This window comes from Aquarana catesbeiana, linkage group LG02 (assembly GCF_042186555.1).
Source record: "Aquarana catesbeiana isolate 2022-GZ linkage group LG02, ASM4218655v1, whole genome shotgun sequence".
In the NCBI taxonomy this organism is placed as follows: Eukaryota; Metazoa; Chordata; class Amphibia; order Anura; family Ranidae; genus Aquarana; species Aquarana catesbeiana.
In genome coordinates, this window is record NC_133325.1 from 193,711,169 (window position 1) to 193,738,553 (window position 27,385).

The following is a 27,385-nucleotide window of genomic DNA, read 5'->3' on the forward strand; positions in this document are numbered from 1 at the left end:
AGGCGGCGGGGCTTTCTGTGGATTTTGTGTAGATTATGTAGGAATTGTAAATGGCCAAATGGATTAGATATATTGCTACCTTCTTATACCAGAAACGGGACCTCCTTATTGACAAATAGGGCTGAATCATTTGGTCATTGAAATCCACCCCCCCCCATGTAGAGATTATAGTCTTGGACACATGTCGGTTTTTCAATGGGACCTCGTCTTCGCTGAACTACAGCCGTAGTGTCATCATGAATGGTGGACATCATGTGCACGTTCCTGTTATCCTTCCACCTCAAGGCCAGCACTTCATTACATCTCAGTGTTGCTCTTTCCCCCTTTTTCAGCCTTTTGTTCACAATGGATTGTGGGAAGCCTTCCTATTTTTTCTTGAAGTTCCGCAGGCCAGGGTTTTTTCAATATATAGGTGTCTGAAAAGGGGCAGGCTGGTATAAAAGTTGTCCAGGTATATAGGATAGCCTTTTTTCAGAAGTGGGTAAGCCAGGTCCCATACGATTTTTCCAGTTGTGCCCATGTAGGCCGGGCACTCAGGGGGCTGGAGCTGGGAATCTCTTCCCTCATATATGCGGAATGCATATAGATATCCCGTGGCTCTCTCACACAGCTTGTAAAATTTGACTCCATATTTGGCCTTTTTGCTAGGAATATACTGTTTTATTCCTAGCCGGCCTGAAAATGGTACCAGGGACTCATCCACACATATATTCTTCTCGGGGACATAAAGTTCTGCAAATCGTTGGGAAAATAAATTTATTAGTGGGCGAATCTTGTATAGCTTATCGGAATTTGGATGATTGCGGGGAGGGCACTGGGTGTTGTCGTTAAAATGAAAGAATCTCATAATCATCTCATATCGGGACCTGGACATAGCGGCAGAATACATGGGCATATGGTGGATGGGGTGGGTGGACCAATAGGTATGTCCTTCATTTTTTTTTGTAATCCCCATATTTAGAGTGAGGCCCAAAAACAATTTGAACTCCTCCAAATTCAAATCTCTCCACCCAAACGGACGGGCATAAGATGATTGGGGGTTGCTGGCAATATACTGCTGGGCATACAAATTTGTCTGGTCCACAATGAACTGCAGCAAAGTGTCGGGCAAAAACAGGTGAAAAAAATTGATCTCTGTAAAATTTTGGGTGTTGGCCTGCACACCTGGCTGTGCTGTGAAAGGGGGAATATTTGGTGATCCCGAGTTGGAAGGCAGCCATGTTGGGTTGGCAAGACCATCTGGCATATAGGTAGTGGCCCTGGCTCTTGGGGGACGTGACACTCCAGTAGTTGGGGGAGTTGAATTTCCTGTGCTGGAACTCAGGTGTGATGTGGCAGCACTGGTACTGGGCATTTGTGCGCAGGGCCTATCTCTGGTGGCAGCACTGGTACTGGGCCTTTGTTCCTGGGGCCTATTGCTGGCGGCAGCACTGGTACTGGACCTTTCTTCCTGGGGCCTATTTCTGGCGGCAGAGCTGGTACTGGGCCTGGGAATATAATCCCGGTTGCTGGCGGCTTCCTGGTTTCCAGAGTGTCGTGCCCTTTTAGGAGGGACCCATTCTTCATCCGAATCATTGCTACTCTCGATCGGTTCAAATGCCGAATTTGATTCGGAATCAGAATGGGACTCTGATGAGAGCTCCCCGGTGCTCTCATCAGTCATAGAGAGGATCTGGAACGCCTCCTCACTAGTATATCCTCTTTTGGACATGGCTGTGTGGCGGGTAGCTGTGCGACGGGTGACAGATGGGTGGCAGGTGACGGTCACTGATGGGCTGTGCGATGGGTGGCAGGTGACGTTCACTGAGAGGTGATGGGCGATGGTCACAGATAGTTGACAGGCGACGGTCACTGATGGGTGACAGGTGCACCGCTGATGGTCACTGATGGGTGACAGGGCACAGTCACTAATGGGTGACGGGTGAGAGGGCACGGTCACTGATGGGTGACAGGCCACGGATGGTGACAGGTGATAGTCACAGATTGTTGACAGGCGACGGTCACTGAAAGGCGACGGTCACTGATGGGTGATGGGTGCACCGCTGATGGTCACTGGTGGGTGACGGGTGACAGGGCACGGTCACTGGTGGGTGACGGGTGACAGGGCAGGTCACTGATGGGTGACGGGTGACAGGGAAGGTCACTGATGGGTGACGGGTGACAGGGCACGGTCACTGGTGGGTGACAGGGCACCACTGATGGTCACTAATGGCAGTCTCTATGTGACAGGTGCACTTTTTATGGGGTGACTGTTGGGTGACAGATGACAATTGGGGGGGGCGATGGGACAGAAGTGGTGTTGGTGCAGACACTACAATACAAAGATCTGTAACTCACTGCTCCTAGCTCTTCTCTCCTCACACTGGAAACGGTGTGTGAGGAGAGAAGGGCTAGTAACAGCTAGTGACAGCTCTTTGTTTACAGTTAGTGATCGGCTGTGAATGGATCACAGCCGATCACATGGTACACAGAACTGGCCAATGGCTGTAAACTATCGTCGGTGACGAGCAGTGTTCCCGGGGAACATGCCGCCACCGACGTGCACGCGCAGCGCGCTCACGATCGCGCGCATGCGCCGTGCAATGCGGGATGTACCATTAGTGATCTGCCGTGACTTCATCACGGCCGATCACGTGGTAAACAGCCATGCCCAGTGGCTGTTCACCCCTGTCGGTGACGAGCGGTGTCTCGGTGACACGCCGCCACCGACAGTACAGGGCTGCGCGCTCACGATCGCGTGCATGCCCATGCCATATGACGTCCGCCCAGAACAATAGGCTTACCGTCCCGCCGTCATATGACGGTGGGCGGTAGGCTACTGGTTAAATGGAAGACGTTTGGGATGACCAGAACCCTTCCTAGAGCTGGCCGTCCGGCCAAACTGAGCTATCTGGGGAGAAGAGCCTTGGTGAGAGAGGTAAAGAAGAACCCAAAGATCACTGTGGCTGAGCTCCAGAGATGCAGTCGGGAGATGGGAGAAAGTTGTAGAAAGTCAGCCATCACTGCAGCCCTCCACCAGTCGGGGCTTTATGGGAGAGTGGAAGCCTCTCCTCAGTGCAAGACACATGAAAGCCCGCATGGAGTTTGCTAAAAAACACCTGAAGGACTCCAAGATGGTGAGAAATAAGATTATCTGGTCTGATGAAACCAAGATAGAACTTTTTGGCCTTAATTCTAAGCGGTATGTGTGGAGAAAACCTCATCATCTGTCCAATACAGTCCCAACAGTGAAGCATGGTGGTGGCAGCATCATGCTGTGGGGCTGTTTTTCAGCTGCAGGGACAGGACAACTGGTTGCAATCGAGGGAAAGATGAATGCGGCCAAGTACAGGGATATCCTGGACGAAAACCTTATCCAGAGTGCTCAAGACCTCAGACTGGGCCGAAGGTTTACCTTCCAACAAGACAATGACCCTAAGCACACAGCTAAAATAACGAAGGAGTGGCTTCACAACAACTCTGTGACTGTTCTTGAATGGCCCAGCCAGAGCCCTGACTTAAACCCAATTGAGCATCTCTGGAGAGACCTAAAAATGGCTGTCCACCAACTTTTACCATCCAACCTGACATAACTGGAGAGGATCTGCAAGGAGGAATGGCAGAGGATCCCCAAATCCAGGTATAAAAAACTTGCTGCATCTTTCCAAAAAGACTCATGACTGTATTAGATCAAAAGGGTGCTTCTAATAAATACTGAGCAAAGGGTCTGAATACTTAGGACCATGTGATATTTCAGTTTTTCTTTTTTAATAAATCTGCAAAAATGTCAACAATTCTGTGTTTTTCTGTCAATATGGGGTGCTGTGTGTACATTAATGAGGAAAAAAATGAACTTAAATGATTTTAGCAAATGGCTGCAATATAACAAAGAGTGAAAAATTAAGGGGGTCTGAATACTTTCCGTCCCCACTGTAGTACAGCTTGAGATGATGCAAAACAACCTGCATTTTGAATAGTACTTTTTTGAATCCCCACTGTATACTTTCTCTTGGCTGACTTGTAATACTCCTGCGTGTATTGCACAGTTCTGGGCTGCACTGAGCACACACTTTAGCAGTGTTGCATGCCCCTGTATGCCCCCTGTCATCACACGAACAAAACCCCCCTTTTCCGTGGTTGTTGGACTGCCCGGTTGTATGCTCTTTGTGGGGGTCTCCTTGGTAAATTGGGTGGGACCTGTGGGGTGGGAGAGTTTATGAGCCATGACACTCGATTTGGTTTTTGTTATATTATATTTAAATTCTTGATTAATGTTTTTTGACTATTGTAATCTTAATTATGTATTTATTACTATCAGGGACACTGTTGAACACTGGTGACTATATACTCCCCTGAAGAAGCCATTGTTTGGCGAAACATGTAGGGACTTGACACGCATCAGTGACCATTCCATGCAGATACTTTGGCCAGTAATTTCTGTATACCTAATCTGCTTATTTTTTATGCACCTTATGTTTGTTTTTTTGTTGCATATTCATGTAATAAAATGTATATCTTTTATGTAATAATTGTATTTCTTTTTATATACCTGGGCACCGTTATAATCCCTATACAAAATCTATTTTGCATCAATTCTACTATTTATACGGTGTTTATACTGATTGTCAGGCCAGCAGTAGATCCAGGCTTTTCTGATTTATTTAGCTTCTTTGAAATCTTTGCCTGGGAGAGACCTTGCTGATGTAGTATAATCACTTTATGTGTTGTTGCTGTGCTTAGTCTTACCATGGTGTATGGCTTGTGACACGTCTTCCACAACCTCACCTAGTAGCAGAGTTTGGCTGTTCCTCACCCAGTTTTAAGCCTCCTACACAGCTGTTTCTGTTTCAGCAAATTACTGTGTTTCAACCTACATATAAAATGGCTTATACAATATGCAAAGCAGGGAGAAAGAAACAGCCAGATCTGTACGTAAAACCAGCACATCACACACAGTGTCATTAGTACAGTGACAGTGTACACGCAGGGATAGGCAACCTTAGAGAGGTTCAGATCTACCCTTACAACACGGGAGAAGATCATCGGTCACAGTGTCACCTCCTCACACCTGATTTAAACCTCTAATTGCAGGACTACCATGTGGCATATGCATGCATTGCATGGCAATCATGGGTTTAAATCAGGTGGTGAGAAGGCAAAATGTCTCCTCCTCACCACCTATTAACATACTGTACACTCAGATAGCTTTTCAGAGGAGCAGGACTTGTGCTCGTTCACACGTAAAGTTAGGGGGTGGTAAAACAGCAGGATATAATAGAAGTCTATGGCTTAGCGCAGAAAACCCGCAGGAAAGCTGCAGGTACACTGCACTGCACCCACGATGCACACTGACCTGAAGATCTCTTTGTTCCTGCTGCTGGCACCACCCTGGAGACCACTAGCCGAGATAAGAGGTGAAGTGCAGTTGGCATCACTCTGCATGGGACAGGAGCCAGTATTACAGAGGAGGCATCGGCTTATGCGGCTCTTGCTCCCTTCTACAGCTCCAACATTACAAGTAGTCCCTCTGCATTGCACTCTGTTTGATGCTCTAGAATGGCAGGTCAGCAAACCCAGACCAAGATCTTCCAGCCATCTGTTCACAATCTACTGGTGTACAGTATTATTACTGATCACTATATTCGTGTCACTGTTGATGTCGGTGTCAGTTAGTGTGCCTCTCACAGAGGGTCTGTTTGCCCGGATTGCTGGCCACACTACCACAGTCCCACTATAAGTGGCTGATCACCATCATTACCAGTATAGCGTCATAGCTGCGTAAATTCCAGTATATATACACCATGGTTTGTAAACACTATAAGTTTCACACAAACCAATTAATGCATACTTATTGGGATTTTTTTACAAAGACGTAGCAAAATACAGTTTGGCCTAAATGTATGAAGATATTTGATTATTTTATTGTTATTGGATATGTTTTATAACAGAATGTAGATAATGGGTTTTTTTTTCAAAACTATTGACCTCTTTTAGTTTATATAATAAAAAAAACCCAGTCGTGATAAAATACCACCAAAACAAAGCTCTATTTGTGTAAATAAAATATTATAAAATATTTCATTTGCGTACAGTGTTGCATGACCGAGCAATTTCAAGTTAAAGTAGCACAGTGCTGAATAGCAAAAAATGGCTTGGTCATGAAGGGGTAAAAGCTTCTGGAGGTCAAGTGGTTAAATAACCTCCTTATGTTTACTACAGACAATGCATAGCTGTAAACAATATTTAGCGCATTGAAGGATTGAAAGTTCTAAAATTCAAGGTCCAAAAATGGCTTCTGATGACTGATAGCACTGGACTATACCGATCAGTGAGATTCCACTTGATGAAGAAATTCTCTGCAGATAGCCATTTTTCACAAAATGATGAAAGGAGCAATCTTTCAGGGTGTGATTTCATAATGTATGAAGTACATTACAACATCTAGGACCCCTTTCACACTGTGCTATTTAACTGCTGTTTATCCCTCCTTTCATTTTAGTACGTCTGGGAGGGACAAGTGCAACGTCCAGCCCTGATGCTTGCTGCCTGTCAAAATCTATAGCAGGCTGCAGCTGGACTTAGCTAAATGTAGTACTGAATGGTACCTGCATTAAGGGGCCCTACTTATTCAGGGTTGAATACATAAACTACCATTACTGACCTCCTTTTGAAAATGATAACCATCTGCCTGTCAGCTTGATACAGTGGCTTCAGAATTCTCTATATCTGTGACCAGGATCAATGCACAGCAAGCTAAGTCACAGTACAGTTTGATTGGCATGTTTTTCTGGATCAATGACTTAAAATATGTTGAGGTCATTGGATGAATATGACAGCCATCCAGACCTAACATCAGCACTTCATGGCGCTGATAGAAACTGTTGGTCATTTTTGTAACCGAAAGCTGGTCAAAAGTGCTAACAAATACCAAAAATTGCAGTGTATGGCCTGCTGTATACGAAGTGGCAACAGTGTTTGGGCTCTGAAACAATGCTTTACCTTATCTGGCACTCTTGAGTGAATTGATCTCCTTCCTGATGGTGCCTGCATTTTCCATCCTTGACTCAATCTGGTCAGTAGAAGAGCAGTGCAAGGCATGGAGTCTGACTTCTGACCACCAACGCTAGAAGGAGCTTACCTAATTAACACCATTGATAGGGCATGATTCCAGTGATGGTGTCTGTTTCTCCTATTGACACAAATGACAGAAAACTTTTCTGCCATCCACTGATCATGGGGAATTTTTTTACTCCCACATGGGCAATTTTATTTATTCCTGCTGACCATCAACGATAGACATTTTTTTTTGTTGCCACTGAAGCTAAGACTTTCTCCAACAGACCACTTACATTGGGTTATTTTTTATTCCCACTAACCATTGACACTAAGTTTTTTCTTACACCCACTAATTTAAGGGCATTGCTTCCTCGAGCTGATCTTTGGTTACAGGACATTTTTTTACTCTCACTGACCACTGCCGCTGGGGTTTATTTTTACTTCCAGTGTCAATAAGGCATTCTTCACACTACTGATATTGATGCTAGGGCGTTTTACTACCAATGACCTCAGTCTGAGCCCCAACAGTCTGATGGACAGTAAACAATCCTTTCTTTAATAAAAAATTGTAAATAGCTTTTGATCATTCACAAATTGCATGAATCTCAACATCTGATCACCAAATACATATTACCACCATTCCTATCTTTTTGATAATGTGAATATATTCAATCTTTGTTTATTTTATAAAAAATGGCCTGTTTGTACAACCTAAAACAGACATACTATGTAATTTCAAAGAAAAATTCAAGTAGGCTAAACAGATGGGAACAGGAAAAGGCATTTTTACCAAATTGAACCATGAGTTGGGAACATCATGAAATGTCAGCATGTAGCATTTTTACTGGAGCACTTAAGGGACTTGGGATTAGTCGAGGTCTTTCTGGGTATGTGAGAGAATATACTTTATAAATTCCTTTTATCTGAAAATGTTGCAATGAAAGCCCGATCAACCCTTTGTTTCTTTGTTTCATGGAGTGACGTAACCCCATAACCTCTACCAGGAGATCTCAAGAATAGCTACCAGTTGAACAGAGCCACTGGAGAGAGATAAATGTTTAACTGTTTGAGAGCAGGCCAAGTGGTACATGACTGTACATTTTGATATACACACTATTAAATTCTCATATTTTCAAATGTTAAAATAAGTTCTTCTACATTATTCACATAAAAGCCAATATAGTCACATTAGAGAGTAATACTTGAACATATTTCAAACAATGGCATTTTATTGGGAAATTGATTATTTCTTATCACATAGCTAACAAAGTGGGGATTGTTCCTAGAAAGGGGAGTATTATTTAGCAGCAATTTTAATTGTGTATCTGTAGACAAATGTCATCAAATAAATTGCCAAATCATATCAATCATTTTTTAATGCATTCTGCGAAGCAAACAGGAACTTTTAAAAGGGGATCTGCCTCAACCAAGACAAGACCATGGTGCTGCAGAAAAAATCAAGGTGCTAGAGAAATCGCATTTAATTTGAACTTAATTTTTCCATTCCTGAGTATTTAGGAGTAGAATAACTGAAACTGGATGCCTTGTGTGTGTAAATTTTGAACATTTGTAGAGCTTGGTTGTACTGCCTAGCAAGGGTGTTGTCAGGGCTGGCTCAGCCATTCTTTCTCTGAGCTGGCCGCTCAGCTGTCAGCTAATTGCCAGCTCTCATCTCTCTCCACAGTTAACCAGCTGTTGTGGATCTGCTCATCAGTCCCGCCTACTTAAAGATCTCCAGCTCACTTCATTCCTGCCTTCGTCTTGGTCACATCACAAAAAACCATCTCCTGCGTTCCTGTTTAAAGACTGGCTTTGCTGACATCCCTTCTGGCTCCTTATCCTGCTTGCTGTTCCTCTACTTGGATCCCTGACTTCTGGCCTGGCTGATTACTGAACTCTGGCTTGGCTGATTACCCGATCTGGTTACTGGACTCTGGCTTTGCTTTGACTACGCTTACTCTATTTACCTTTTTATTTTTATTAATAAACAAGTGTGATTTTATTGTACTTCTGTCTCAGTCTGGTTCAAGTTTTATGACAGGTGTCTGATTAGATACAACTGGAAGAATAGTTTGAAGCAAGGTTGTTTATTTGCAGTGTGTTGGAAACAGCTTCCAAAGCATCAGAGGGATCTCATTGTTAAAAGATATCAGTCAAGAGAAGGGTACAAAAGAATTTCCAAGGCATTAGATATACAATGGAACACAGTGAAGACAGTCATCATCAAGTGGAGAAAATATGGCACAACAGTGACATTAGCAAGAACTGGACATCCCTACAAAATTGATGAAAAGACGAGAAGATAACTGATCAGCGAGACTGCCAGGAGGCCTAAAGCAACAATAATCCTATCGCTGAACACATGTTTAAAAAATAATTTTAGGTCTGAAGATATTTATATATTATATATTTTCTGAAAGCAGATACCCTAGAGAATAAAATAGTGGTAGTTACAATTTCTTATGTCACGCGATATTACTGCAAAAGTCTAGGAAACTTCAGTAAAAAACACACTAACGTGAAGTTTAGGGCAAACAAACACAATAAATTACCCAAACTTTTGGTAAAATATAAAAGATGAGGTTGCACTGCGTAAATACATACCTAACATGCCAAACCTTACATTTTTGTGCGCCCGTGAAATGGCGTCAAACTTCAGTACCCTATATTTTCTATAGGCGATGCTTCAAAAGCCCCCCTATAGTTATCAGTTTCGTGTTACGGAGGAGGTTTTGTGTTAGTATTATTTCTCTCCCAATGGCGTGCGTGGCGATATGTAACGTGTATCATCAAAGTTTTCACACATAGGCGCCCCGACGCATGCGTTTAGGTTTGTGTGTGTGTATATATGGGGGTGGAGGTGGGTTATGTGCTTGGGTTTAACTTTATTTTTTTTGCAAAAAAAATTTTTTTTTATACTTAACTTTTTTTTTTCATAAAAAAAGTCTCCTATGTGATGATTTTTAGGTGGCATGTTTCCCATGTGCTCCACTAAATGTTTTGCAATGCAAATCGCATTGCAAAACATTATTTTCCGGCTGAGCTAGCCAGGGACACCAAGAGATTGACCCGGAAGTGACGTCAGAGACGTTGCTTTCCGGGTCACAAGAAGGGGAGGAGAGCAGCCGGCCAATCAGAGCTCCCGGCCAATCAGGAAGCGGGTCGTGAGACCGGTCACCCGATTGGCTGAAAGGAGGAGGAGGGAGGATACGCAGGGGAAGCGTGGAAGCAGCCGGAGAAAACAGCCCAGAGAGAAGCCTGCAAGATGGGGTTAAGTGCGGGGCCCCGGCTACTGACTGACCGACCCGTGACCTCCGTGACCCGGCCACCCGACTTACCATGAGGGGGGGTGGTAGGTGCCATCTGTGACCTGACCGATTGTTTGCCGCCCCCCCCCCCAAAAAAAATCACCAGCTGCTGGTGGTACATGTGCCAAAAATCTCTCGTATTCTTCATATGTCTTGGCTATGGAAAAGAGTGGTAAGACGGAAGCCTTTTCTTACTAAGAAAAACATCCAAGTCTGGATACATTTTCCAAAAACACATCTGAAGTCTCCCATAAGCATGTGGGAAAATGTGTTATGGGCTGATGAAACCAAGGTGAAACTTTTTGGCCAATTCCAAAAGATATGTTTGCCACAAAAACAACATTGCACATCCCCAAAAGAAGACTATACCCACAGAGGAGCATGGTGGTGGCAGCATCATGCTTTGGGGCTGTTTTACTTCAGCTGGAACAGGGGCCTTAGTCAAGGTAGAGGGATGCATGAACAGTTCCAAATACCAGTCAATATTGGCACAAAACCTTCAGGCTTCTGCTAGAAAGTTGAACATGAAGAGGAATTTCATCTTTCAGCATGCCAACGACCCAAAGCATACATCCAAATCAACAAAGGAATGGCTTCACCAGAAGAAGATTAACTTTTGGAATGGCCCAGCCAGAGCCCAGATCTGAATCCGATTGAAAATCTGTGGGGTGATCTGAAGAGGGCTGTGCACAGGAGATGCCCTCACAATCTGACAGATTTGGAGTGTTTTTGTAAAGAAGAATGGGCAAATATTGCCAAGTCAAGATGTGCCATGCTGATAGACTCATACCCAAAAAGACTGAGTGCTGTAATAAAATCAACAGGCGCTTCAACAAAGTATTGGTTTAGGGTGTGCACACTTATGCAACCGTATTATTTTGGTTTGAGCTTTACTTAAAGTAAGTAGACTGGGGCATTTGTATTGTATACAATCTCACAAGACCTCAGGGAAATAGTGCCACACACCTGTGTATTTAGCTGTTGGAATGAAGCACAGCTTTATTAACAATGCTGGTCGGTAGGTAAAATCTCTCAATACTATATGCATAGTTAGCCTCCTGCAGGTCTTTTTTTTTTATTTCTGATGCTAGACATGACATTTAAGGGTTATGCAATTTACTGCCCTTTAGAATTCCAGAGATGTAATTGTAATGATTGTTACACATCCACCTAAAAAATGTTTTCCACCTTACAGTGAGTGTAACTGATGGCAAGCTGTGAAACGCTGTGTGAATAGGGGATCTTATATTTTACTCTGTTTTGCTGTGCTCACCAATAAATTATATTGCAGTGGTTCTATTTTCATAAAGTGCTTATTATTCTTGCTCTCTGGTGACCAAAACTGTTTCCTTCAGAAATTTAATTTCAAGAAGTGGTTATAGAGCAGAAGATGAGACCATTGGAAATGTCTAACTTGAAATATGCCCATAAATTACAGCACAACAAACTTATAAAGAATATAGACCACCATCGCTGTATCAGCACTTTTTCAGCATATGAGTAAAATGAAATATATCTTTAACCTTGTTTCTGATGCAGAGAGTTAAAGTAAAAAGAGAGCTCAAGAGAAATATAGGGTCTCATATATACAGTATCTCACAAAAGTGAGTACACCCCTTACATTTTTGTAAATATTTTATTATATATTTTCATGTGACAACACTGAAGAAATGACACTTTGCTACAATGTAAAGTAGTGAGTGTACAGCTTGTATAACAGTGTAAATTTGCTGTCCCCTCAAAATAACTCAACACACAGCCATTAATGTCTAAACCCCTGACAACAAAAGTGAGTACACCCCTAAGTGAAGATATCCAAATTGGGCCCAATTAGCTATTTCCCCTCCCTGGTATCATGTGACTCGTTAGTGTTACAAGGTCTCAGGTATGTATGGGGAGTAGGTGTGTTAAATTTGGTGCTATCGCCTCACTCTCTCATACTGGTCACTGGAAGTTCAACATGGCACCTCATGGCAAAGAACTCTCTGAGGATCTGAAAAAATTAATTGTTGCTCTACATAAAAATGGCTCAGGCCAAGCATGTCCCCAGACCTAAACCCTATTAAGCATCTGTGAGGCAGCCTCAAACGGAAGGTGGAGGAACACAAGGTCTCTAACATCCACCAGTTCCGTCATGTTGTCATGGAGGAGTGGAAGAGCACTCCAGTGGCAACCTTTGAAGCTCTGGTGAACTCCATGCACTAGAGGGTTAAGGCAATGCTGGAAAATAATGGTGGCCACACAAAATATTGACACTTTGGGCCCAATTTGGACATTTTCACAATGTGTAATTTCTTCAGTGTTGTCACATGAAAAGATATAATAAAATATTTACAAAAATGTAAGGGGTGTACTCACTTTTGTGAGATACCCTGAAATGTTGAGGTAACGTTAGTATGCCTGTACGTGCCATTCTGCTGACGTATATCGGCGTGAGCCAGTCAGCAAGTGGTTAAACAGCAGAATCACATACTGTGCATTGTAGGTCTCAATTTAGGCAGTATTATTTCCTGAACTATGTGACAAGAAAGTATCGGATGTTAAAGTCTGGCAAGTTTTGCTTGTGGGTCATGGGGCTGCGAGGTTGTGGGTTCCCTCTTTTTTTTAATGCTTTTTAGCATTGGGCTAATATTTTAAAAGGAGTGTTCATTCCCTTAAACACTAGGAACCACTATAAAATATAAAATGTAACATGTTATATTAAATGGTTTAAGGAACTAATCCATAACAATCTTGGAACTGCAGTTTTGGTTTCTTCAAAAATCACTTTCTCCTCTTACTATAATGGATCTCTGGGTTTCATCCATTTTGGAATTGGAAGCTCCAAAGTAAAGATGAGGATGAGCTATGCACATCTTTCTTTACCCCAGATTGAGTCTTTTTAGTACTGAGAAAATCTAGCAATTTCCTTTGTAATGAGTGGAGGAGTAAATAGCCAACTGCAGTCCCTCACTGGACTTTTTGAGACCCCATCTTAAAGCACCATCTAATTTTGAAGTGCATACAGGTAAATATTCACCTATCAGAGGCTCAACACTGTTAAAGATCTAATGCTATGGAAATACCAGCCCATATTTACAATGTACTTTGCTAGTATCTTTTTGGGAATGTTGGGCCCTCTATTTTTCGCAAGTAGAAACAAAGAAAACATGCTTCCCTGTGCCATTCCTGTATGAACACAGAATCAGTACTGGACAACTGAATAAATACAGTTGCTTCATGTTTATTATCATACTCACTCAGAAATGTATCATGAACTAGGATGCAGGTTAACTGTTACTTGAAACTATCAATCAGCATAGCATGCAGAGTGAAGCAGTAATCAGCATGTGATTTATAAGCAATAATTACAAGCAGGAATACAGCTCAATGTTCTGGCATTTCATGTGTTGAGCCCATAAAGGCAAATTATTGGTGATTATTTATCAAACAAAAATATGTGATCAACAGCATTTATCTATGCTAAAGGCAATGTTGAGTATTTGTCTGTGTAAAACAATGTAATGATCCTAAAGTGTATTTCCACTTTTGAAGCCAAATAACACCTTGCTTATATTTGTGTGGGCTAAACTAAAAACAAGCACCACCACCGCTCCAATGCTTCAGAAGGAACGTTCTGTGGCTGGTGACACTGTATGCTGGTGTAAGGAAAGTGATGGTTGGCCCTTAGGATGACATCCAAAAAATAGTATTTCTTTATTCAGTATACATGTACAATGCTGTAAAACATCCCACGCGTTTCAGATGTTAGTCCTTAGTCATGCTGTATGCTGGTGCTGGTTGGGATGTAAGTCTCGTCGGCAGGGGCGTAACTAGAAATCACAGGGCCCCATAGCAAAATGTTGTATGGGCCCCCCCCTGCAAACCCACAAAAAAAAGAACTAATGCCATTGAACAACAGATTACCGCACCCATGCACAGTACCCAGGTAACAGCTTATATGAATTTTGAACAACAAAGTATGCAGTATACTGTATGCAGTCCCTGAAGGACACACATTGCTGACCTCCATGCCTTCTAACCAATTTCTGTTATATAAAATTGAATAGTTCAACTCACCACAATGCAGAATCAGTGGGAGCCCTGAGCGTGTCACTTGCCACCGTCGCATGCCACCAGATGCAACTTGTCACGGAATGTCACTTGCCACATCACCCGCCACACGTTGCGTATTGTCCACTTGCCACGTCGCCTGCCACCAGATGCAGATTGTCACTTTGTCACACGTTGCAGAATGTCACCTGCCACGTGTTGCCGATTGTCCACTTGCCACGTCCCGGATTGTCACTTGCCACACATTACGGATTGTCACTTGCCACATCACCTGCCACACATTACGGATTGTCACTTGCCACATCACCTGCCACACATTACGGATTGTCACTTGTCACGTCACCTGCCACACATTACGGATTGTCACTTGCCATGTCGCCTGCCACATGTTACGGATTGTCATTTGCCACATCACCTGCCACACATTGCGGATTGTCACTTGCCACATCAAAGATTGTCACTTGCCACACATTACGGATTCGCCACTTGCCACGTCACCTGCCACACATTACGGATTGTCACTTGCCACGCCCCAGATTGTCAAAGATTGTCACTTGCCACACATTATGGATTGTCACTTGCCACATCACCTGCCACACATTACGGATTGTCCACTTGCCACGTTGCCTGCCACCAGATGCAGATTGTCACTTTGTCACACGTTGCAGAATGTCACCTGCCACGTGTTGCCGATTGTCCACTTGCCACGTCCCGGATTGTCACTTGCCACACATTACGGATTGTCACTTGCCACATCACCTGCCACACATTACGGATTGTCACTTGCCACATCACCTGCCACACATTACGGATTGTCACTTGTCACGTCACCTGCCACACATTACGGATTGTCACTTGCCATGTCGCCTGCCACATGTTACGGATTGTCATTTGCCACGTCACCTGCCACACATTACGGATTGTCACTTGCCACATCAAAGATTGTCACTTGCCACACATTACGGATTCGCCACTTGCCACGTCACCTGCCACACATTACGGATTGTCACTTGCCACGCCCCAGATTGTCAAAGATTGTCACTTGCCACACATTATGGATTGTCACTTGCCACATCACCTGCCACACATTACGGATTGTCACTTGCCACGCCCCAGATTGTCACTTGCCACGTCACCTGCCACACATTACGGATTGTCACTTGCCACGTCCCGGATTGTCACTTGCCACACATTACGGATTGTCACTTGCCATGTCCCGGATTGTCACTTGCCACTTCACCTGTCACACATGACAGATTGTCAGCAGATTATCAGTCAGGCAGCAGAGAGATAATGTCATCTCTCTGCTTCCCGAGGCTGCCTGCACAGTGAGGGGGAACTGCACTGCAGGGATGCAGGGAGGGCGCCGGGCGGTGAGAGATGATGTCATCTCTATGCACCCCGCCTGCCAGCTCCCTGATTGGCCAGCCCGCTCACACACAAGACGCCCAGCTGTATCACCGCCTGACAGCCCTCGGAGCCGTCCACGCTCTCACCGTGGACCCGTGGAGCTGCCCGCTCTTTCCCGCGGGCCCGCAAAGCCGCCTGCTCTCACCTGCGGAGCCACCTGTCCTCACCGGGCCCCACTCGGCTGCGGGACCCATAGCGCCCGTGTGTGTCGCTATGGGCGGTAGTTCTGCCACTGCTCATCGGGCTTAGCTTAAACTGCAGGAAAATGGTGCCCGGCCGCACACAGGATCAGCAGACTGTAAAATGAATGTAGAGCTTACCTGATGGAGCCACTGATGATACCGGGTCCTCTTTTCTGCCACGACTCTTAAAACTGCTCAGTCTCAACTGTCACACTTGGTTAGAGGTGGAGGACCACTCACACCTGGATAACTTAAAGAGATTGTAAATGATCACCTTGTAAAACAACTCATTCAGTTTGAAATAGCAATAAAAGACAAAACATTTGTGTATAGATATTTAAAAAAAAGAGAACTGACTATGGTGTGTTCTTCTGTTTAGTGTGGTCAGTTTTTAATAGGAAAGCAGAAGGACTGGCAGGAGCACCAGGGATTTCACACAAAGGTTGCAATACAAAGAGAACATGATACTTTCTCATACAAGTACTTGGTACAGCAGGCACATATCAGGAATCTGAAATGTTGGGGTAACAAACGCTTTAAGCATTAGTAAGTCACAAATGTATAATAATGCACGGAAATCAGACCAAAAAACTATGAGATGAAACATTTAGTAAGTGTACTGTGTCAAAGCAGGTGAGCAATGCAAAACGTGGCATCAAGCAATAAATAACTAAAGGTTGCAGAATGAATTAAGCAAATTCTGGCTTATCACAGGAGAAAATAGATAGCTTGCGTCAATAACTCAATAAAGTCCTAACTTTATCTGAGATAACTATTATTACATATCAGACCCAAAATAACTCAATAATAATGTTCCCAAGTGCGCTCTGTAGAAACACCCCTGATGTGGGTATTCGTAAGTAGGGATGGGCAGAATGACCCCCTGTTCGGTTTGCACCAGAACTTTCGAACATCGGGAAAGTTCAGGACCGAATAACAAACCCCATTGAAGTCTATGGGACCCAAACGTGAAAAATCAAAAGTGCCCATTTTGAAGGGTTATATGCAAGTAATTGGGCATACAATGGTTATGGGGGTCCGGGTAATGCCCTGGGGGACATGTATCAATGAAAAAGAAAGTTTGTAAAAAAAATCATTTTTAAATGAGCAGTGCTTAAAGTGAAAGATTAATAATGAAAAATTCCTTTCAATATAGTGCCTGGGGGTTCCCCCTAGTCCACCTGTAAAGTGGCACATTTGTATAAAAACTGCTGCAGCAATAATTGCATTTATAAAGCCCAAAAAATGACATTTTCCCTGCAAGCTTTCTTTATTTTGTAAGCAGCGGCATGGGGAGCCAGTCTGTATGATGAGGCCACAATGTAGTGCACGGGAACAAGATTAGAGATTTTTTGGAATATAAATCTGGTGTCTCTACCACAGACTTTGCATTTCTACTTCTGTAACAGGTGAGGAAAATTTGTTCTTTTTGGTGTCAGTGGTGCATTCACATCGTAACCCTATAGAGGTACTCTTGATGAAAGCAAGAATTGGCCTTGCTGTCAAAAACTGTAATGATATGCACCTGTCAAACAGGTGCGGAAAAATTGGTCTTTGGGTGTTAATTGTGCCCATGAAACCTACACCAAAAACATTCTTTCAGATGGAATCAACACCCACAACACTAGGCAGCCTAGAAGTCCTGCAGAGATTCCACATCCCAAAAATCATGGGATGATCTTGGACGGAGGAATGTGCCTGTCCAGCAGCATGCCAGAGAATCGGCAGTGGAAAATCTGAAGATTGCCGTCCCCAAACCTGAAGTGCTGACAACAGGGCAGAGCTCTGCTAACCTCTGCCCAGCACTGATAGCATCTTCTGGGTTCCACGGATAGGACATGGTGAACCTTTATCCCCAGACACCAGTTGCAGAGACAGGGGATTTGATAGACTTTTCTGCTGAGGAAGAACAACCTGGTGAGCCTCCAGCAGGAGAAAAGCTGTTATTAGGGTCAAACTTTACTGTGCTCTGCCCAGCACTGATAGCATCTTCTGGGTTCCACGGAGAGGAGATGGTGAACCTTTATCCCCAGACACCAGTTGCAGAGACAGGGGATTTGATAGACTTTTCTGTTGAGGAAGAACAACCTGGTGAGCCTCCAGCAGAAGAAAAGCTGTTATTAGGGCCAAACTTCACTGTGCTCTGCCCAGTACCAACAGAAGTATCTCTGAAGTTACAAGGAACTTCCCCAGCTGAAGCGCTGGCAACCGGACAGAGGGTTCAAGATCTCTGCCCTACACCTGCGGCGATTCCGGAGGCTCAGGGTGAGAAGGAGGTGGTCACTTCCCAGCAGCAGATCAGGATACAGGGTAGAAGGGAGAGGAGGTGTTCGTCGTCCCTCCCCAACAGTTCGCCAGGGTGGAAGAAGTGGTCTTTCCTCCCCAGCAAAGATCCGTGCACCTGGGAGACATTACCACAGACATATCGTCCCAACATCCAGATGAGCGGCACAGTGGTGTAGTGGGTAGCACTCTCGCCTAGCAGTAAGAAGGGTCGCTGGTTTGAATCCCAACCACGACACTACCTGCCTGGAGTTTGCATGTTCTCCCTGTGCCTGCGTGGGTTTCCTCTGGGTACTCCGGTTTCCTCCCACACTCCAAAGACATGCTGGTAGGTTAACTGGATCCTGTCCAAATTGTCCCTAGTATGTATGAATGTGAGTTAGGGACCTTAGATTGTAAGCTCCTTGAGGGTAGGGACTGATGTGAATGTACAATGTATATGTAAAGCGCTGCGTAAATTGACGGCACTATATAAGTAACCTGAAATAAATACATAAATGATAAATAAATAGATGAGGGAATGGAAAAGGAAGCAGCCGGCTCACCTCCCCAATGGCAGCTTCACAGTTTGGGAGTGGAGGTTAGCTGGAGCGGAGGATGCGGAGTCCCCAGCAGAAGTGCTGGCAACATGGCAGAGTGCTACCAACCTCTGCCCAGCACCGGCAACAACTACAGAGTTCCAGGGAGGCGGGGCAGTCGGCCTCCCTCCCCAACAGTTAGCCGGAGCAGATGGTGTGGGGTTTCCAGCAGAAGGGCTGGCAACAGGGCCGAGAACTGCTGGACTCTGCCCTCAACTAACAGAGGATGGATTTCCTGTGAAGGTGGATGGGACTTCAGTCTCCACCTGTATACCCCAGGGATGCTGGGCAGTCGGCCCAGATCCCCAACAGCATGGCGGAGTGAGCCCAGACAACCTGTCTTCTCTCCAGTGGCAGAAATGACTCCAGGGAGAAGGGCCAGTCCAGGGCCAGCGGCAGATATGTTCTCTGAGAGAGGCAGAGGTTGGCTGGGTGAGTAATGCTTTGTTTGGAACAATTTGTTTGGGGTACAGGCATTAGAGGACTGGAACTACTGACTAACTTCGTCAACCCGTCTGGGGTCTCCTCCTGTGTTAGTCTCCTGCCGAAAGGGGAGAAATGTGACAGACCTAGCCGGGAGAGAGACTTTTGGAGGGGACTGAATGCTAGCCTCTTGCCGATCGATCGTGGGCCCCGGCATTTGGGGGAAAGGTGCTCTTTGTGAGCTGTATGCCTGGGGACCCTTGAGGTGGTATTACTGTGGATTCGGGTCCTGGTCCCCCAGGACACACAGACTCTGGAGACCCTGGATTTGCCATATTAGAAATACTGGCTGATTCATAATGCTGGGACAAATGCTGTTAGGAGATGCTGATGTCAATTCCAGCCACCTGTCTGTCTGTTGCCTGCTAGAATGTGTATTGTAAATAAGTCTAGTATGGGATCTAAGAGTCATTAGATCCCCATTGTTGTTTGTGTTAATTAACTCTGCTATTGTGTGAACAAGAGTTCGGTGTTGATTTGTGATAATGTTGATTGGGTTTTCTGAGCTACAAGACGGCCAGTCTGGCCTAAAGGTCATGTCTGAGTCATCTAGGCTGTCTAAAGGGATTAGTTAATTAGCCCATGTTAATTAGGTTTCTGGTCACAGGTGTATGTTCAGAGTAATATGAGCAGGAGGTATACACATCCTCTTTTACTGTATAAAAGAGCCTGTATTCCTTTCAATAAAAGAGATTCCTGGTTGAACTTACATACAGCCTGCCTGGTGTTTGTTCTGAGCTACACAACTGGATTAGAACGGCACATAGCTGTAGTTCCAATCCCAAAGCATTGGATGACTGAACCATCAGACGTGCGATCTGCAATCTGATTCTATAGCAGCAGAGGAGTGTCGGGAGAGTGGAACCGAGCGAGCAGGGGCTCGTTACAAAATGCCTTTGCAAAATCCAGATACACCACGTCTACGGGCCTTCCTTTATCTAGATGGCAGCTCACCTCCTCATTGAAGGTTAATAGAATGGTTTGTCAAGAAAGATTCTTCATGAATCCATGCTGATTACTGCTAATGATACCGTTCTCATTACTAAAATATTCTATATAGTCCCTTCTAAGAGCTTGCATACTATTGATGTTAGGCTAACCGATCTGTAATTCCCAGGGATGTATTTTGGCCCTTTTTTAAATATTGATGTTACATTGGCTTTTCTCCAATCAGCTGGTACCATTCCAGTCAGTAGACTGTCAGTGAAAATTAGGAATAATGGTCTGGCAATTACTTGATTGAGTTCCCTAAGTACCCTCGGGTGCAAGCCATCTGGTCCGGGTGATTTATTAATGTTAAGTTTCCCAAGTCTATTTCTTATTCTGTTAGCCATGAGGGTGCTTACTGTGATGTGTCATGAGGAAAAACACTGCAGTTTTGGTACTGAAGCCCCTGATTCCCTCGTGAACACTCAGGAGAAGAATAATATTCATAACCTTCGCCATCCCACCATCCTTTGTAACCAGATGTCCTTCCTCCTTCTTTATGGGGCCAATATGGTCTGGGATTTTTTTTTCTCTCCTCCGCTATGTGTCCTTCGTGTTCTTTCGTGTTCTATCTTAGCTGCCCTAATTGCACCCTTACATATCTTGTTGCATTCTTTGTAAAGTCTGAATGCTGATGATGATCCCTCAGCCTTGTAATTTTTGAAGGCCTTTAGTAGATCTTCCAACCCTGGGTACCTATTTAGGAAGCGCTGCATCACCAAATTTAGGACATGTGCCAGGCAAGCACATGTGTCAACTTTACCTGTCTAAGGGCGGACAGGAGGTTTGTGCCATTATCACACACCACCATTCCTGGCTCCAGCTGGCGTGAGGTGAACCACCTCTGGGCCTGTCCCTGCAGAGCTGCAAGAATCTCTGCTCCAGTGTGGTTCATGTCCCCTAGACACACCAGCTGAAGCACTGCATGGCACCTTTTAGCCTGACTCATTGAATAGCCCTTTGAACGCTTAGGGGGTACTTGAGGTTCATAGGACAATTCAGCAGAGGAGTGCATGAAGGAGGAGGATGAGGAGGAGGGGGTAGAGATGACGAATATGGCATCATCACCAGCTGTATGGAGACATGGAGCACAACAAGCTGCAGCACTGAGCCCTGTCCTTCATCCTTACGAGTTGCAAGCAGAGTTACCCAGTGTGCTGTGAACAAAATATATCGTCCCTGCCCATGCTTGCTGGACCACGTGTCAGCAGTAACGTAAACTTTGTGGCTGACTGCCTTGCCCAACAATGCCACAACATTGCCTTCCACGTGATGGTAGAGTGATGGTAGAGTGATGGAATGGCCTTAGTTGAAAAGAAATATCGACTGGGAACATGCCATTGCGGCAGAAGTTGTAGAGCCAGCAGCTTTGATAAGCTTGCATTTAGATACTGGGCATGTGGGTGGCAGGGACTGTATTTTTTTTTCTGCTGAAGCAGATGGGGCAGAGAAATTTGCTGGCTATAGTCTACACCTTGCGCTATACCATCAGCCCTGTCAGTGGAGCCTGCTGAGAGGTCATGAGGTATAGCAGGAACAGACTGAGGTGAGTGAAGAGGGACAGATTTGTGCCCCTTTTGTGTGCCTTTTAGGCGCTCTTGCCAATGGGCTAAGTGGTAGGAGGTTAAATGCCTTGTCAAGCATGTGGTACCCAAATGGTTGGTGTTTTTCCCACGCTTGATGCGCTTGAGACAAAGTTTGCAAATAGTAACAGTGCAATCGGCTGCACATGTACTAAAAAAGGCCCAGACAGCTAAGCTGTGGGAAGTAGGCCGGGAAATAACAGCTCCACAATGTGATGGAATAGGGTGGCTGCTCTCTACTCTTCCACGATGGCTGCCTCATTGGGGTTGTGCCTCACCCTCACATTCCTCCTCTGCTCTATCCGGCACCCAAGTCGAGTCAGTGACCTCATCACCATCATCTCCTCCATCCTCATTACCACTAGAGACAACTTGGCAATAAGTTGCGGCTGAGGGAACATGACTGCCAATTTGTGTACCAGTGTTCTCCCCTCTCTGTAGGCTCATGTTCTTGACTTCCTCAACCTTTGAGTCAGAACCAACATCTGAATCGAGTAATGGCTGTGCATCCTCAAGGAGCAAGTGGCTGACGCTGTATTGAAATAACTGACTCCTCCATGCCTGATGCTGGGGCTATGGCAGAAATAGCTTTGGACAAGAAGGAAGGTTTTGCCACTCTGGCAGCTGCAGGGGACTGCGCACTAGTCTCTGCTTGGGTGACGGAGGATGAAGAGGATGAAGATGGTTTAGTAAGCCAGTCCACCACCTCCTCTGCATGCTGTGGCTTGATAGCACAGGCAACATCACTAAACAGAGGAAATGATGCCCTGCCTGAGGACTGACCATGTCCACCTTTGCCTGTGGACACATACGCTGCTGTCCCCCTTACAGTGCTATGGGAACGTCTGCCTCTCCTTACTGTCCTCCCAGACATGGTGGGGGGTGCTTATTAACAAAATGTAACAAAGATGCGTAAATGTGTACATGGATCAGTGTTGCCAACACCCGAAATGAAATTTACTGGGAGAATGCCAAAATTTACAAACAGCACCAACTGACGAAAAATCGTGAAATTTACTGACAGATCCACATTCTTTACTGACACTGCAAAGCAAAAGTACCTAAAATGACTGTTTTTAGTGCTAAACAGTGCAAATCAATATTTGAACTATAAAAACATAGCTAGCGTGCTGCCCTGACCTGTGGAGAGGTGACAGGGGCACAGGAGGAGGAAAAAGCACACTGATGATGTGGAGAAGTAATATGATGGTGGACAGAGCACATCAGTCTCTGTCCCCTGCATGCCACGGCATCACTCTCCCAGCTCCCAGTAATGTCCTCCTTTCACTCTGTCCCCTTTTTGCTATATCCCCCCACAGTTTTTTAATGGCAGTGATGCCCGTAACTGACTTTAACGGGCAGCCCAAAAAAGGGGTTAAATTTATGGGCTTCCCATAAATCAACGGGTGGTTGGCAACACTGATGAGGATGCACTTTAATCAATGGAAAGTGGTGTTTGGTGCACTTTAATTTGAGTATTCATGACACAGACACACTCCAGGGATACACTATAATATTGCAGTAACGCACAGAACTATACGGTGTTAAACCTGCAGTAACGCACAGAACTATATGGCAGTAAACTTGCAGTAACGCAATGAAATATATGCCGTTAAACTTGCAGTAATGCACAGAACTATATGGCTTAAACTAGCAGTAAACGCAATGAAATATATGGCGTTAAACTTGCAGTAATGTAATAAAATATATGGTGTTAAACTTGCAGTAACGCAATGAAATATACAGCCTTAAACTTGCAGTAATGCACAGAACTATATTGCATTAAACTTGCAGTAATGCACAGAGCTATATGGCATTAAACTTGCAGTAACGCACAGAACTATATGGCATTATTTTTTTTTTTTTCTTCTTTCTTCTTTTCCTTTTAATGGATATGAAGAATTACTTTTTAATTATCAGGAATATGCATAGTCCTAGACTGTGCATCATTTTTTTTAATACTATTATTATCAGCATTTCAAAAAAAAAAATACAAACATTATCTTGAAACATATACAATGCAAAAAAAAAAAAAGGAAAAAGAAAAAAGGAGGAAGAAGAGAAAGGAAAAAAAAAAAAAAAAACGAAGGTGGAGATTGGGGGGCCTACGACCAATGTAAATATAGAACTGTCGGGAAGGTACAGAAACTATAAGGTTAATCAATATTAATCAATAAGTTATACTCTGATTTACCTTTAGGGTTTAATATCATTTCATAATATAATTTAGTTTCCTTAAATTCAAACCATTTTGCTCATGTCTTAATATATTTCCTGATCAGCCCTTTATTTCTACCGGTTATTTCTTCTATTAGATGGAGCTTGTCAACCCTTCGTAGCCACTTTGAGATAGTAGGTATTAAACTTTTTCCCCAGTATAGTGGAATCAAAGATTTGCCTTTTCGCAAACTCAAAACGTGCCATTTTGTTTTTTGCTGAAAGTAATGGCTTTCTTCTGGCCACTCCGCCATAAAGCCCAACTCTATGGAACGTATGGCTTATTGTCATCCTATGTACAGATACTCCAGTCTCTGCTGTGGAACTCTGCAGCTCCTCCAGGGTTACCATAGGTCTCTGTGCTGCCTCTCTGATTAATGCCCTCCTTGCCCGGTCCGTGAGTTGTGGTGTGCGGCCGTCTATTGGCAGGTTTGCTGTTGTGCCATGTTCTTTCCATTTGGTTATGATAGATCTGATGGTGCTCCAAGGGATCATCAAAGATTTGGATATTTTTATGGCAGTGTTTGGTTAGTGGTGTCTACTGCTTAGTTGTTACAGCCTCTGGGGTCTTTCAAAAAGACGTGTATATGTAATGACAGATCATGTGACACTTAGATTGCACACAAGTGGACATCATTTCACTAATTATGTGACTTCTGAAGGTAATTGGTTGCACCAGAGCTTTTTATGGGCTTTATAACAAAGGGGGTGAATACATGCCAATTATCAGTTTTTTATTTCTGAAAATAGTTTTATGTATATATTTTTTAAATTTTATTTCACCAAGTTAGACTATTGTGTTCTGATCCATCACATATAATTCAGATTAAAAAAAAATGAACTAAAGGATGTAACAAAATAGGTAAAAAGCCAAGGGGGGTGAATACTTTTGCAAGGCACTGTATATTTTGAAATTCTCGCATTAACACAATAAATTTGGCAATGTAATCTTTGGTTGCTGAACATAAAATAAAGCATCATCTGCATTCGCAGATAACTTATGTTCCTTTCCCTTCACTTTTACGCCGTGTGTATTAGGATTCATTCTCACAAATGATAGAAAGGGTTCTAAATAAATGGATAATAGAATGGGCGATAAGGGACAACCCTGACGTGTACCATTTTTACGAGTAAATGCATCACTTAGTATGCCATTAACCCTTATTCGTGCAGTTGGTTGTACATATAAAGATTAAATCCAATTAAACATTCTTGGGCCTATTCCCAAAGATTTCAATATCAGCATCAAAAATTCCCAGTCCACCCTGTCAAACGCCTATTTGGCATCAGTTGAAAGTAACAGGGTGGGCTGGGAACTAATCCCGACATAGGAAATTGTAGATAAAGATCATAAGGAATTGTCCCTGGCTTCACAACCTGGGACAAAACCTGTATGGTCTAACCCTATCCACTGCAGGATCAGAGGTAGCAATCTAGTGGCCAACACCATCGCTTATAATTTTGTGTCTACATTAAGTAATGATATTGGACAATAGTTTACACAACTCAATGAATCTTTACCCGGTTTGGGGATTACAGTTATTACAGTTATATGCCGAAAGTGACTCCGGTCGAAAGCCCTCAGATCCCGCTATGGAATTAGCATAAGTCAAATGTGGAACAGGAATCTCCTTAAATTTCTTATAATAAGAAATTGTGTACCCATCTGGGCCTAGTGCTTTACCTGTCGGTGTTGACTTTAAAGCTGCATAGAATTCCTCAACCTTTAATTCAGATTCTAACTTTTGAAGGCGTTCTTTAGAGAGTTTAGTTAACTTTGCTTGAAGTAGTTTAAAATTTTTCTATGTCTTTCCTCTGTTAATTCTTGACCTAATTTACCTCTCACATTGTACAAGTCTACGTAAAAATCACGAAAAAAGTCTGTGCAATATCAGTAGCAGTGTGAGCAATTTTCCCGCAGTGAGATTTAATTTTAGAAATAAAAATAGCTGTCTTTCTTCCTGCAGTGATCGTACCAGCATTTTACTTGGTTTGTCTCCCCATTCGTACCATCTCTGTGAAACTAACTGGGAATGCTTTTTAAAATCCGTTTCAAGTAGTAATTTTAACTCTTCACGTTTCCGTGTTTCCTCTCTAAATCAGCATCCTGTCATAAACGTTCTGTCATATTTTTTGTTGTTTTTTTCTTTCTTGCACCTAATTCTATCAACTTCCCCCTCATATATGCCTTATGAACCTTCCACAAGGAAGACACAGGCATTTCTGGTGACTTGTTTTCTGCAAAATAGCAGGTCAAAGCGTTTGAGAGGTCCATATAATCCGTAGTTTCAGAGAAAAGAAAATCATTCAATTTTCAGCTAGATTTTTGTTTGGGCTGACCAGGAAATTTAAAATTAATTGACACAGGAGTGTGATCCGAAATAGTACTAGTCCCAATATTAGCTGTTTTTACCCAAGAGAGATGATAATGATCTATAAAAATATCTATTCTAGAATAAGAATTATGAGTTTTAGAGTAATAGGAATAGTCACGTTTCATGGGATTTAAAATTCTCCAAACATCAACTAATTGGCATTTATTTAAATTTTTCTTCGCCTGAGAGAGACATTTACGTGAAATATTGGAACCACTTCTAGATGTATCCATTTAAGGATCTAAGGGCATATTAACATCGTCTCCTAATATAATTGCTCCCTTGGCAAAGTCTTTCAATCTAGACAATATACGGATGAAAAATGTTGATTGTTTAATATTCGGGCAGTATATATTAGCTAAAGTCAATTGTACACAACCCATCGTGCCCCTAAGAAATTAAAATCTACCATGGTCATCTATCATCGTTTGTTCCACAAAAAAAAGGTATTCATATGAAACCCAATGGCCCCTCCTTTCGCCTTGTTGGTGTCTGATAAACTATAGTACCAAATAGGGTACTGTAAAGATTTTATACGAACAGATGTACAATGCGTTAAATGAGTTTCTTGCAGGAATATAATTGAACTGGAAATGCGCTGTATTTCTCTCAGAATCTGTTGTCTTTTAATGGCAGTATTCAGACCTCTTACATTATAAGAGGTCAGAGTTAAAGTAGTCATTGTATGACAAAAATACATCCTTTCATTAATAATCTAAGTCATAGTAAGAAAGGAGTGAGGAAATGGTTACATAGGAAAAGGAAAAGAAAAAAGAGGAAAAAAAAATAAGCGAAAAAAGGGAGAAAAAAGAAGAAAAACGCTAAAAAACAAAAAAGACAAAAATCACATTGTAGCCTTGCTACTCCATGCTAAAAATTGCAGTAGACCCT